This window comes from Chiloscyllium plagiosum, unplaced genomic scaffold (assembly GCF_037043375.1).
Source record: "Chiloscyllium plagiosum isolate Xiang-an unplaced genomic scaffold, Cpla_swu_hap1 HiC_scaffold_21, whole genome shotgun sequence".
Taxonomy (NCBI): Eukaryota; Metazoa; Chordata; class Chondrichthyes; order Orectolobiformes; family Hemiscylliidae; genus Chiloscyllium; species Chiloscyllium plagiosum.
In genome coordinates this window covers 60,546,447-60,561,628 of record NW_028270159.1, presented here as the reverse complement: position 1 = coordinate 60,561,628, position 15,182 = coordinate 60,546,447, and the positions used below count along the sequence as shown (strand labels likewise).

At 46.5% G+C, this 15,182-nt stretch overlaps 1 long non-coding RNA gene across 2 annotated transcripts in view; it reads left to right on the top strand.

The window, feature by feature from the left end:
• LOC148146264 (uncharacterized) overlaps positions 1–15,182 on the top strand; it is a 40,669-nt gene that overhangs the window by 9,933 nt on the left and 15,554 nt on the right. For both annotated transcript variants that reach the window (XR_015760800.1, XR_015760799.1), the window contains exons 2-3: positions 3,721–3,854; positions 11,246–11,380. This is a non-coding gene — a long non-coding RNA (uncharacterized LOC148146264). The remainder of the gene's footprint in view (positions 1–3,720; positions 3,855–11,245; positions 11,381–15,182) is intronic.

Genomic DNA, 15,182 nt, shown 5'->3' with positions numbered 1-15,182 from the left:
TAGTTTTGTTAAGAAAGAATATGTTGTATTGGCTTTCATTAGCTGGGGGATTGAGTTTTAAAGCCACCAGGTTATGCTGCAGCTCTAGACAGTCCTGTTTAGATCCCAATTAGAATATTGTGTTCAGTTTTGATCCCTTCATTACAGGAAGGATGTGGAAGTTTTAGAGAGAGTAAAGAGGAGATTTACCAGGATGCTACCTGGACTGGAGAGCATGTCTTATGAAGAAAGGTTGAGGGAGCTAAGGCTTTTCTCATTGGAGTGAAGAAGAGTGTGGTGTGATTTGGTAGAGGTGAACAAGATGGTATGAGGCAAAGATAGAGTGAACAGTGAGAGACCTCGTTATCCCATGGCATACATGGTACAAGGGGGCATAATTGTAAGGTGATTGGAGGATGGGTAAGGGGAGATTTCAGATGTAGGTTCTTTACACAGAGATTGGTGGGTGAGTGGAACGGGACACTTTAACAGACTCTTGGATAGGCATATGGATGATAGTAAAATGAAGGGTATGTAAGTTAGTTTGATATTACAGTCGGGTAAAAGATGAGCATGGCAACATGGCCGAAGGGTCTTGTGCTGTACTGTTCTGTGTTCTACGTTCTGTATGGTAAACTGGGTAATAAGCTCAGATCAATGTAAAAGAATATGGCGTTCAGGAGGAGCTAGTCAACTGGATACAAAATTGGGCTTGATGGTAGGAGACAGAGGGTGATGGGAGACATGTTGCCTTTCTGACTGGATACATGTGACCAGCGGTGAAGTGGGTCCCCTGTTTTGTCATTTGGAAAAATGGTTTGGATGGGAATATTGGTTTTGTGGTAAGTAAGTTTTTTGAGTGACACTGAAATTGTTGGTAAAGTGGACAGTGAAGAAAGTTATCTATGATACAACAGGACGAATATTACACTGGGATAGTGGGCTGAAGAATAGCAGATGGAGTTTAATTAGATAAATGTGAGGTGTTCCATTTTGCTGAAACAAACCAGGGTGGGACCTGTACAGTTAATGTTTGGGCCCTGGGTAGTGTTGTCAGTCAGAGACCCAGGGACGCAGGTAGACAGTTCTTAGTAAGTGGTGTCACAGGTAGACAGGTTGGTGAAGCAGGCGTTTGGGATAGTTACCTTCATTGGGCAGAGCATTGAAAGTAGAAGTTGGGATGTCATGTTGTGGCTGTACAGGACATTGGTGAGGCCACCATGAAAGCATTGTTGACCAGTAGGAAGTATTCATCTGGTTCACTTACGTCCTTTAGAGAAGAACATCTGACATTCTAACCTGGTCTGGCCTGCACGTGACACCAGACCCACAGCAATATGGCTGACTCTGTGCTATACTCTGGGTAATTAGCAGTGGGGCAAAGAATGTTGGTCCAATCAGTGACATCCTCATCCCATGAATGAATAAATAAAAATACATATATCCCTCCCTAACTCTGCAAACACCTCCAGCTGCAGCAATCTGTACTGGCTTTGTAACATTGTTCAGGCCCTGACCACTCTCTGTAACACTCTCACCACTTCCAGCACCTTCAGCTCTCCCGGTTCCTTTTGTGACATAAAACCTTGACAATTATTCCCTCTTCCATCTGACCTCCTCCTGCGAGCAGACCCTTTGCAATCCCTTTAAAACTTACTCCTAAAACATTCTCTCACTTCAGGATGTTAAGTACTTTTTGGTGATCCTCTAAGCCCGATAATCTAATATGATCCTTTTTACTTTAGTGAGAGACCGATGGGGATTTCTTGCTGAGGATTTGTCTGTTTCAACAAACACTCCTTTTGTTGAGTGTTTTACACTGCTCCTTCAAATGTTTTCCACTGTTCATTGACAGGTACATATTTCAATCTGTTTAGCCTGTTTGCCTTGGTCAGTTCTCCTCTCAAACTCATGTTATTGGTTATTTTTGTTTCTAGTTGTAGCTTGTCCTTTCTGTGATTCACTTTAAAACTTCTCTGAACTCCTCTTCCAATATCACTCTTGCCAGTGTGACTATCCCACATTTTGTGAATATTGATGTGTCCCAAAATTATCACAATGTGTTTGTTAAAAAAATTCCAATGAGTTCCTGTTTAATGCAGTAATGAGCAACAGAATGCTGTTCGGTGGCTAAAACTGTTCTGCTGCTTGTGTCCTTGGCAAGTAGTAGCCAGAATTTACATTCAGACTGACTCTACTTCATGATCTGAGATCAAATGCTTTCTCTGTGATACCTTTCTTATTCATTATTGTTAGTGTTACCCATTTTGCCTGAGTTTCCGCAAGGTTGTGATCCATTGAATATTTATGTCCACCTTTTGTTCACCCTGTAACCATATCTCTCTGGTATCTAAACCTCTTTTATCTCCGTGTCACAAATCCATCTGCCTTATTGATAAGACTTTGTCCATTCAAAAAAAAAACATAATTTACTCTTTCCCACAATTTCCTGTCACAAACCTATTCACTGATGTACAGTTTTAGTTCATCGCTGTCCCATCCTGTTCCTTTCTGATTGCCTTCAGCCACATCCCCATACTGTTCCGATGCTTCACCTTTTCTCTTTGGATTTGGAAAGTTTCTTTCACCTGGACCCTGTCTCTGCATCCTCTCTGTCAGTTTAAAGCCCTGACCATAAACCTACGGACATGATTGGCCAGGACACTGGTCCCAACACGGTTCCAGTGGGACCATCCTATTGGATTTTTTTATAAATCAGGTAGGGGATGTGGGAGTCTCTGGCTGACCAGCCTTTATTGCCCAGCCCTAGCTGCCATGAGCTGAGGAGCTTGCTTGGCCATTTCAGAGTGCAATTGAGAGGCAAACACTTTGCTGTGGGTATGTCATGCAGACCACGTGAGGATGATCCGATCTCGTTGTCGAAAGGACAAGTGATGGTGACACAGTGATTAGCACTCCTGCCTCACAGCACCAGGGTCCAGGTTCGATTCCAGCTGCGGGCGACTGTGTGGAGTTTGCATATTCTCCCCGTGTCTGCGTGAATTGCCTCCGGATGCTCCGGTTTCCTCCCACAGTCCGAAGACGTGCAGGTCAGGCGAATTGGCCATGCTAAATTGCCCATAATGTTAGGTGTATTAGGTCGAGGGAGATGGGTCTGAGTGGGTTACTATTTGGAGGGATGGCGTGGACTGGTTGGGTCGAAAGGCCTGTTTCCACATTGTAGGAAATCTAATCTAAGGGATTGTGATTTTTGTACATCAGCAATGGTTTCATATTTGTTTATGGATTGTTAATTGCTATTTTTAAAACTATTGATTTTAAATTCCACCATATCTTATGATGGGATTCAAACCTGCCTCCCCTGAACATTAGCTGAGGTTTTTGACAAATGCCCTAACAATAATGTTACTGGTCATCACTTCACCTGCTCACTGGTTGCTCATCCCTGAGCACTGATACATGAAGCTGAATCCATTCTTCCAACGTGATTGTGTGATCCTGAAGTTTTCCAGCACACTGGTGATATCACTCCATCTCTCTCCATGTGGTATCCCTCACTGTGTGGGTCTAATTGCTGCTTCTGAAAGTGTCTCTCGCTCTTGCAGCTACTCCAGATCCTGAGCTAACAGAATTCTCCACTCCTGAGAGACGCAACAGCACAGGCCAGGGATGGAGTTTGGGATTTTCCAGATATTTGTGGGACTCAGGGCCATTCTCCTTGTGTAACCCTCACTGCATCAGTCTAATTTCCCATTCTGTCTATCTCTCTGTCTCCTGTAGGTACTCAGGAAGTTGCTGACTCAATAACTTCCCAACTGCTGTGTGTCTCATCCATCACCTCATTGAAGATGGTTGGTCAGCCAGAAAGACAAAGTGCAGGGAGATCTGGAGCCTTCAATAAATCCTGCAGTGAGGTAAGATCACTCATAGTGCACAGAGCAGAGAGCAATGAGAGGGCTCCAAACATCGGCTAACAAGACATGACATAGATACAGTGCTGGATGGGGAGCACAGTATAGACACACCCCATGCTCAATCACTATGTCTACTTTTAACTTATGTTGCATTGAGACAGCATCGGGAGTTCATAGTTATCAATCCAGTCCTGTGCTGTCTTAGTGAGCATCAGTACAACAGAGGGGGGAGTAGGCCTCCGACGAGAGGTTGTGAATGCTGCCTGGAATCTTTCTGTTCTGTGTTCTCCCTCCAACACTGTACTAAGACTCACTACTCTGCAACACCGTATCTGTGGCATGGCTTGTGCACCAGTTTCTTCAGTCATTTTTAACTCCTACAATAGTCCCTATCCCTGTAACCTCCTCCCTTCCCAATAGTCCCTCCACATATTTGAAATGTACTGCATTCCAGACTACCATCCCTAACGCTGTAACTTGCTTCAGTGTCTACAACATGCCTTATTTTGGTACACTAATCCTCTTTAACTGGATACAGAGTGATACAGCACAGAAACAGAACCTGTGGTCCAACTCCTCAATGCTACCCATGTTACCTAAACTGAACGAGTCTCATTTCCCTGCATTTGGCCCTTATCTCTTCAAACCTTCTCCTCTCCATGTACCTGCCCAAATGTCTTTTCCATGCTGTAATTGTTCTTGTTTCTCCCATGTGCCTGAGGCAGTCTGTTCCGTCTGTGCACCGTCCTCTGTGGATAATGTTCCCCCTTAGCTCCCTCTTTAAATCTTTGCTCTCTCACCTCCTGTTTATACCCTCTAGTTTTGGACTCACCTACCCTTGGTTATTCACCATTCCTAGGGTCACTCCGTGGCCTCCTCTGCCCAAGGGAAATATTTAGGACAATGTTACAAATATCTCCAACGTATGTAACAAAGTGCTGGCCAATGTCAGCAAATGTCGCTTTCCCCACCTTGTCCACCTGTGATGCTACTTCCGAGGAACAATGTAACTTGCACCCCCTGGTCTCTCTCTCTCTCTCTCTCTCTGTTCAACAACCCTGGCCAGAGCCCTTCCATTAACTGTATTAGTCCTCCCTGGTTTGTCTTAACAAAATCCAACACCTGAATTAAACTCCATCTTTCATTCCTTGGTCCAGTGGCCCAGTTGGTCAAAATCCCCTTTGATAACCGTATTTACTGCCCACGACACCATTAATTTGATCATCAACAAACTTTTACACAAGCACTCCAAATTTTCAACCAAATCGTTTATGTAGATGATGCACATCAGTGGACCCAGCCCTGATCCTTTCTTCAATAATGGAATAAAACCATATTCTTGTCATAGAGCCATACAACATGGAAACTGACCCTTCAGCTGATACCCACCATAATCTAAAACTAAACTCTTCCCAGCTGCCTGTTGCTGGCCCATATCACTCCAACCCTTCCCTATTCACCTGTTTATCCAAATATCTTTTAAGTGTTGTAATTGTATCCACATCAACCCCTTTCTCAGGAAGTTCATTCCACACTCAAACCACCCTCTGTGTAGCAAATTGCCCCATATCTTTTTTTTGAACATCTCTCTAACCTTAAAAATATGGCCCCTCCTCTTGAGACTTCCCCCATCCTGAGGAAAAGGCAACTATCATTAAATTGATCTATATACCTCATTTTTTTTCATAAACATTTATAGCATCATGTCTCAACCTCCAGGCTCCAGTGAAAAAAGACTCAGCCTATCCAGCCATTTTTCAGAACTCAAGCCTTCCATACCCAGCAATATCCTGGTAAATCTCTTCTGAATGCCCTGCAGCTTAATAATATCCTCCCTGTTAACTGGGCGACCAGAAATGGACAGAGTATTGCAGAACAGGCCTCACAAATGTCTGTGCAATCTCAACATGACGTTCCAAATCCTCCACTCAATGGACTGAGCAATAGTCAGGCATGCAAAGCACTGTCTTATCCATCCTGTGATGCAAACTTCAAGAATTATGTACCTGAACCCGGAGGTCCCTCTGCTCTAAAAGACTAACCGAAGCCTTAACATTAATTGTATAAGCTCGACCCTTGTTTGTTTTACAAAATGCATTACCTCGTATTTATTCAGATTGAATTCCATCTCTAGTTTTTCAGCCCATTCACTCACTTCATCAAGATCCCTTTGTAATCTCAGAAAACATCCTTCACTGTCCATGATGCCACCCTCCAGCCTGCCAGCCCATCACACATGGCTGTCAGTAGTACACATACCTTTGCTAGGGGCTCCACAATTTCTTCCCTAGCATCCCACAGTGTCCTGTGATACACTTAATCAGGTTCTGGGCCTTGGCATAGCTTTGTGTTTTAAAACCTCCATCACCACCTCTTCTATAATGTGCACTCTTTTCAAGTCATAGAGATATACAGCATAGAAACAGACCCTTCGGTCCTCAACTCGTCCAGGCTTACCAGAAGATCTAAATTAATCCATTCCCTTTTCCAGCATTTGGCCCATATACGTCTACACCCTTACTATTCAGATGCCCATCCAGATACCTTTTAAATGTTGTAATTGTATCAGTCTCCATTACTTTCTCTCTCAGCTCATTCCATACACACATCACCATTTGTGTAAAGAAGCTGTCCCTTCAGTCCCTCTGTAAACCATTCACCTCTAACCTTAAACTTATGCCCTCTAGTTTTGGACTCCCCAACTTCTGGGAAAAGGCCTTGAATGCTTACCCTATCAATGTCGCTCATGTTCATATAAACCTCTGTAAGGACATCCCTCAGTCTCCGATTCTCCAGTGACAGTAACCCCAACTTATTCAGCAACAACCCGGGCAATATCTTGTTAATCTTTTCTGAGCCCTTTCAAGTTTCACAACATCCTTCCTGTAGCAGAGAGACTGGAATTGCAGAGAACTCCAATCAATTGTGTTCTAATGTGTTACTCTTGTTCCCTGAGTTCCCCAGTCTTTCTCCACAGTAAGTTCTGGAGTGAAAAAATTGTTTAGGATCTTAGCAAATATCCTGAAGTTCCACACATCGATGGCCTCATTGATCTTTAATGGACACTATTTTGTCCCCAGTTACTTATGTAGTCTTAATATACTGATACAATCACTTTTGGATTCCCCTTTCCTTCTCTGCTCAGGCTATTTCATTTCACCTTTCTCCATTCCTGTTTTCTACTCAAAGTGTATTCCTACAGCCCCTGTATATCCTCAGGGATTCCCTTGATGCAGCTGGCTATACCTGACATGTGCCCCCTTTTCCTTGACCAGACCCTCAATAGACAGCCAGTGTTCCCTAATGCTGTTAGCATTGACCTGCACACAAACAGGAAAATGCTGGTGCTGATCGATCAGTTTATCTCACTTTTAAAATATTCTCACTTGCCAAATTTCCCTTTCCCTGTAAATAATTCCTTTCCCCAATCACATTTTGAAAGTTCCTGGCTAATACGATCAAGATTGGTCAGGCCCCATTTTATAACTTGCACTTATGGACTAGGCCTGTCCTTTTCCAAAGCTATTTTCAAACTACGAGAACTGTAGTCACTTTGGCAAAATGCTTTCCCACTCACATCTCAGTCCCTTTCCCTACCTTGATTCCCAAGTGGAGGTCAGGTTTTGCCCCTTTCTCTTTTCAGGCCATTTACATATTGATTGGGAGTTTCTGGAACACTATTACCAAATTCCTTCCTTGCAAACGCTGAACACTGGCAGTCCGAGTCTCAGTTTGGAAAGTTTAAAAACCCCTACCATAACAGCCCTATTATTATGGTTGATATTTAAGATGTCCCGACATATTTGTTCCTCAGTCTGCCACCGATTATTCGGGGTCAGCAGTCCGATCGTATCAAAGTGATGACCCATTCTTATTTCTCAGTTCCACTAACATAGCTTCACTGGGCGATCCCACAGGAATATCCTCTCTAAGTACTGCTGGGATGATTCATGCAATCAAAACCCACCACCACACGTCCTCTCTTGCCTCCCCTTCCTGTAGCATCTCTACCTTGAAACAATGAACTGCCAGTCCTGCCCCTCTCTCAGCTGTGTTTCTGTAATAATTATAATATTCCAGTCCCATGTTCTAATCCATGCCTTGAGTTCATCTTCCTTAGCTGTCTGGCCCCTTGCATTGAAATAAATGGAGTTTAATCATCAGTTTTCCCCCATTCCCTGCTATGTTCTTGCCTGCTTTGTCTGCTGAAATTGCTGTCTTTAGCTCGTGAACCAGCCTCAATCTTCTTTCTGACCTTACGTTTATTTAAGGTCCAAAACCCTGCCAGACTAGGTTATATCCTCTCAAGCATCTCGAGCAATTCACCCCACCAGGATATGGGTCCCTCTCCTGCTCCCAGTTGAGGTGCCTTTCCCACCCTGTCTCCCTGTGCTGACACCTTCAGGGATCTATGGACTTGTCCACCATGGTCCCTGTATTCCTCAGTACTCTGCAAGGACCTACCGTTTATTATGTCTGTACTTCGCTTATCGTACCTCCCACAGAGTATTACCTCACTTCGATCAGAACTAAACTCTGCTTAGATTATCATCCGATCGACATCGGACTGCAGACAGAGACCATCCTCCTCACTGTGAACAACGCCCTCACCTTTCATGTCATCTGCAAACCGACTAATGATACCTTCTGCTTTCACATCTGAGTTATTAATGTTCAATGGTTCCTGCACAGTTGCCTGTGGTACACCCGGTGGTGAAAATATTCTATCCACCAATTTTGCATCCAATTTGCCAACTTGCCTTGGAACCCAGTCCTTTTGGACCAGCCTTCCATGTTGGATTTTGTTTAAGTCCATGTAAACCACATCATCTGCACTGCCCTCATCAATATACTTAAGCACCATTTCAAAAAAACTGAACTGAATTTCTCAAACAGTATCTTCCTCTGCCAAATCCGTGATGACTAAACTGAGTTGATCCTTACCTTTGCAAGTGTTGATTCATCCTCACAATTGTTTCCAATAATTTCCCTCCCCCTGCTATCAGACTATCTGCTCTGTAATTACCTGGCCTATCCCTGCTGCCCTTCTTGAACAAAGGAACCATATTAGCGATCCTCCAGTCATTCAGCACTTCACCTGTGACCAGCAAAGTATTATATTTATCCACCAGGGCCCCAGCAATCTCTGGGTAATTAGCATTGGGTCAAAGAATGCTCGTCTAGGCAGTGACACCCACATCCCATGAATGAATAAATAAAAATACATATGTCCTTCCTTCCCTCTGACACACCTCACAGCTACAGCAATCCTTACTGGCTTTGTAACACCATTCAGGTCCTGACCACTCTCTGTAACACTCTCACCACCTCCAGCACCTTCATCTCTCCCTGTTCCTATTGTATCATTAAACCCTGACAATGATTCTCCTTCCCACTGCCTTCCCCCTGCTTGCAGACCCTTTACAATCCCTTCAAAACTTACTCCTAAAATACTCTCTCATTTCAGGATTTTAAGTACTTTGTGGTGATCTTCTCAGCCTGATAATCTAATATGATCCATTTTGTCCTGAGTGAGGGACCGGTGGGGATTTTTTGCTGAGGTTTGATCTGTTTCAGTGGAATGGTCTGTTTCAGTGTAAAATACTCAATACCTTTTGAGTATTTTACACTGTTCCTTCAAATGTTTTCCACTGTTCATTTACATGTTTCAGTCTATTCAGCCTGTTTACCTTGGTCAGTTCTCCTCTCAAACTCATGTAATTGTCTATTTTTGTTTTTAGTTGTAGTTTGTCCTTTCTGTGATTCACTTTAAAACTTTATATTTCTTTAAACTGCACTTTATCACAATTTCCCGGAGGATCTCTCCAAGTGACATTACTCATTCACGAAGTGTCATCACACGACTGTCGCTCTGAGATAGTTATGTCCCTCGCCAGTTGCACAATGTGTTATTCAAAGAAACACTGAAAAAAAATCTCCGAACTCCTCTTCCAATATCACTCTTGTCAGTGTGATTGTCCCAGATTATGCGAATATTGACGTTTCACTAAATTTTCACAGTGCCTTTATTAAAAATTCCATTGAATTCCCACTTATTGCAGTGATGGGCAATGAAATATTGTTCCGTGGTCTAAAACTGTTCTGCTGCTTGTGTCCCTGGCAAGTAACAGCCAGAATTTACATTCAGACTTACTCTACTTCATGATCTGAGAGCAAATGCTTTCTCTGTAAGGTCTTTGTTATCCATTATTGTTAGCATTGCCCATTTTGCCTGAGTTTCCGCAAGGTTGTGAACCATTGAATATTTATGTTCCACCTTTTATTCATCCTGTAACCACAATTCCCTGGTGATAAATCTCTTTTATCTCTGTGTCACAAATCCATCTACCTTGATGCAGAGAGTTTGTCCATTAAAATAAAACATAACTTACTCTTTCCCACAATTTCCTGTCACAAATCGATTTGCTGATCTACAGTTTTAGTTAAACTTTGTCCCATTTGTTCCTTTCTGTTGTCTTCAGTCACATTCCCATGCTGCTCTGATGCTTCACCTTTTCTCTTTGGATTTGGAGAGCTCCTTTCACCTGAACCCTGTCCCTGCGTCCTCTCTGTCAGTTTAAAGCCCTGTCGATAAACCTACCGATGTGATTGGCCGGGACACTGGTCCCAGCACAGTTCCAGTGGAACAATCTGAATGGATTTTTTTAAAAATCAGGTATGGAATGTGGATGTCTCTGGCTGACTGGCCTTTATTGCCCATCCCTTGCTGCCCTTGAGCTAAGCAGCTGGCTCGCCCATTTCAGAGGGCAGTTGAGAGGCAAACACTTTGCTGTGGGTATGTTCTGCAGACCACGTGAGAGTGAACTGTTGTCTTTCTTTGAAGGTCAAGTGTTTGGGATTTTTATCAATACTTATTTATGGATTGTTAATTCCAATTTTTAAAAAAGTATATTCATTTAAAATTCCATCATTTCAAATGGTGGTAGTCAAACCTGCCTCCCCTGAACATTAGCTGAGGTTTGGGATACATGCTCTAGCAGTAATACCACTAGGCCATCACTTCGCCTGCTCACTGGTTGCTCATTCCTGACCAGTTATACCAGTGCATCATGAAGCAAAACCCGTTCTTCCGACACGATTGTGCGATCCTGCCATCTTTCTGCACTCTAGTGCTATCATTCAGTCTCTCTCCATGTGGTATCCTTCACTGTGAGGGTCTAATTGCTGCCTTTGTCAGCGCCTCTCACTTTTGCATCTACTGCAGATCCTGAGCCAACAGAATTCTTCACTCTAGAGTAACGCAGCAGCTCTAGCCATAGATGGAGACTGGGATTTTCCAGATCTCTGTGGAACTCAGTGCCATTCTCCACATGTAACCTTGACTGCATCAGTCTAATTTCCCATTCTGTCTATCTCGCTATCTCCTGTAGGTACTCAGGAGGTTCTTGACTCAATAGACTTCCCAACTGCTGGGTGTATCGTCCATCACCACATTGAAGATGGTCGGTCAGCCAGAGAGACAAAGTGCAGGGAGATCTGGAGCCTTCAATAAATCCTGCAGTGAGGTAAGATCACAGTGCACAGAGCAGAGGGCAATGAGAGGGCTCCCAACATCAGCTAACAAGACATGACATGGATATAGTGCTGGAGGGGGAGCACAGTACAGACATACCCAGGCTCAGTCACTACCCCGACTGTAAGTTTTGTTGCACTAAGTCGGCACCGAGGGTGTCACAGTTATCAATCCAGGCCTGTGCTGTCTTAGCGAGCATCAGTACAACAGAGGGGAAAGCAGGCTTCCCATGAGTGGGTTGTAATGCTGACTGGGAACTTTCTGTACTGTGCTGTCCCTCCAACACTGTACCTTTGTCACGTCTTGTGGACCAGATATCTGACATCTCCCACATATCTGTTGCTCAAATTCCTGCTGACTGCTGAGGACCTGTAGTACAGTCATATCAAACTGACGACACATTCTCATTTCTCAATTGCACTATTACAGCTTCACTCAGTGATCGCCAGGAATATCCTCTCTCAATACTGCAGTGATGTTTTCACTGATCAAAACATCCGCTCTTCTTCCTTCTCCTTCTCTTCTTCCTGCAGCATCTGTACCCCAGAACATTATGTTGCTTGGCCTATCCTTCCCTCAGCTGTATCTCTGTAATTCCTGTGATATCCCAGTCCCATGTTCCTATCCATGCCGTGCATTCATCTGCCTTTCCTGTCAGGCATTTTATATCAAAGTAAATGTAGCTGAATACATCAGTTTTCCCTCATCGCCTGCCTGCCTTGTCAATTGAAATGGGGTAGTACATGCGGCGTTGTGGACGTGTAGGTTAGTTCTCCGCCCCCACGCCTAACCCCGCCCTCACGCCTAACCCCGCCCCCCGGCGAGTTCCGTCACCACGCCTAACCCCGCCCTCACGACGTTCTCCGTCACCACGCCTAACCCCGCCCCTTGGCCGATCTCCGTCTGCATGCCTAACCCCGCCCCCACGCCTATTTCCGTCACCATGTCTAACCCCGCCCCTTCGCCTATCGCCATCACCACGCCCAGCCCCGCCCCCACGCCGATCCCCGTCCCCGCCCCCAGACATAACCCCGCCCCCACACCCAGCTCCCTCCCCACACCAGGTCCTAGCTCCCAGCCCTGCCGTGTTTTCACCATCCCTCCAGACCTACCCCTCTCTGAGGATGAAAGATCAGTCCTCAGCAGAGGCGTCACCTTCATTCCCCTACGCTCTCGGATTAATGAGTTCAACACGCGGCGTGACATCGAACAATTTTTCCGCCGCCTTCGCCTCCGCGCCTACTTCTTTAACCAAGACTCTCGCCCACCCTCTGACGACCTCTTCTCCCGCCTCCAACACACCCCATCCACCTGGACACCCCGTGCTAGCCTCCTACCTGCCCTCGGCCTCTTCATAGCCAACTGCCGCCGCGATATTAACCGCCACCTGAACTCCCCCACCCCTCTCACCCACTCCAACCTCTCACCCTCGGAACGCGCAGCCCTCCACTCCCTCCGTTGCAACCCCAACCTCACTATCAAACCAGCGGGCAAGGGAGGCACGGTAGTAGTTTGGCGCACTGACCTCTACACCGCTGAGGCCAAACGCCAGCTCGCAGATACCTCCTCCTACTGCCCCCTTGACCATGACCCCACCCCCCACCACCAAACCATCATCTCCCAGACCGTCCATAACCTCATCACCTCGGGGGATCTCCCATCCACCGCCTCCAACCTCATAGTCCCACAACCCCGCACCGCCCGCTTCTAACTCCTGCCCAAAATCCTCAAACCTGACAGCCCCGGCCGACCCATTGTCTCCGCCTGCTCCTGCCCCACCGAACTCATCTCCGCATACCTTGACTCCGTCCTGTCCCCCTTAGTCCAAGAACTCCCCACCTACGTTCGGGACACCACCCATGCCCTCCACCTGCTCCATGATTTTCGCTTCCCCTGTCCCCAACGCCTTATTTTCACCATGGACATCCAGTCCCTGTACATCTCCATCCCCCATCACGAAGGACTCAAAGCCCTCCGCTTCTTTCTTTCCCGCCGTACCGACCAGTACCCTTCCACTGACACCCTCCTTCGACTGACTGAACTGGTCCTCACCCTGAACAACTTCTCTTTCCAATCCTCCCACTTCCTCCAAACGAAAGGAGTAGCCATGGGCACCCGCATGGGCCCCAGCTATGCCTGCCTCTTCGTAGGATATGTAGAACAGTCCATCTTCCGCAACTACACTGGCCCCACCCCCCACCTTTTCCTCCGCTACATCGGTGACTGTATTGGCGCCGCCTCGTGCTCCCACGAGGAGGTTGAACAGTTCATCCACTTCACCAACACCTTCCACCCCAACCTCAAATTCACTTGGACAGTCTCAGATTCCTCCCTCCCCTCCCTCGACCTTACTATTTCTATCTCAGGCGACCGAATCAACACGGACATCTACTACAAACCGACCGACTCCCACAGCTACCTGGACTACACCTCCTCCCATCCTGCCCCCTGTAAAAACGCCATCCCATTCTCCCAATTCCTTCGACTCCGCCGCATCTGCTCCCAGGAGGACCAGTTCCAAAAACGCACAACCCAGATGACCTCCTTCTTCAAGGACCGCAATTTCCCCCCCGACGTGGTCGACGATGCCCTCCACCGCATCTCTTCCACTTCCCGCTCCTCCGTCCTTGAGCCCCGCCCCTCCAACCACCACCAGGACAGAACCCCACTGGTCCTCACCTACCACCCCACCAATCTCCATGTACAGCGCATCATCCGCCATCATTTCCGCCACCTCCAAACGGACCCCACCACCAATGGATATATTTCCGTCCCCTCCCCTATCAGCATTCCATAAAGACCACTCCCTCCGTGACTCCCTCGTCAGATTCACACCCCCCACCAACCCAACCTCCACTCCCGGCACCTTCCCCTGCAACCGCAGGAGGTGCAAGACTTGCGCCCACACCTCCCCCCTCACCTCTCCCCAAGGCCCCAAAGGAAACTTCCATATCCGCCACAGATTCACCTGCACCTCCACACACATCATCTATTGCACCCTCTGCACCCGATGTGGCCGCCTCCTATATTGGGGAGACAGGCCGGCTACTTGCGGAGCGTTTCAGAGAGCACCTCTGGGACACCCGGACCAACCAACCCAACCACCCTGTGGCTCAACATTTCAACTCCCCCTCCCACTCCACCAAGGATATACAGGTCTTTGGACTCCTCCATCGCCAGACCACAACAAAACGACGGTTGGAGGAAGAGCGCCTCATCTTCCGCCTAGGAACCCTCCAACCACAAGGGATGAACTCAGATTTCACCAGTTTCCTCATTTCCCCTCCCCCCACCTTGTCTCAGTCAAATCCATCAAATTCAGCACCGCCTTCCTAACCTGCAATCTTCTTCCTGACCTCTCCGCCCCCACCCCAGTCTGACCTATCACCCTCACCTTGACCTCTTTCCACCTATCACATTTCCGATGCCCCTCCCCCAAGTCCCTCCTCCCTACCTTTTATCTTAGCCTGCTGGACAAACTTTCCTCATTCCTGAAAAGGGCTTATGCCTGAAACGTCGATTCTCCTGTTCCCTGGATGCTGCCTGACCTGCTGCGCTTTTCCAGCAACACATTTTCAGCTCTTGTCAATTGAAATGACTCTCTTGAAATTCTGATCCAGCCTCAAACTTCAGACTGTATGCTGAGACCGTCCCCCTCACTGTGGACAACACCCTCACCTTTCATGTCATCTGCAAACTTACTAATGATACCTTCTGCTTTCACATCCAACTCATTAATGTACATAATAAACAGCAACGGTTGCTGCACAGATCCCTGTGGTACACCCGCTAGG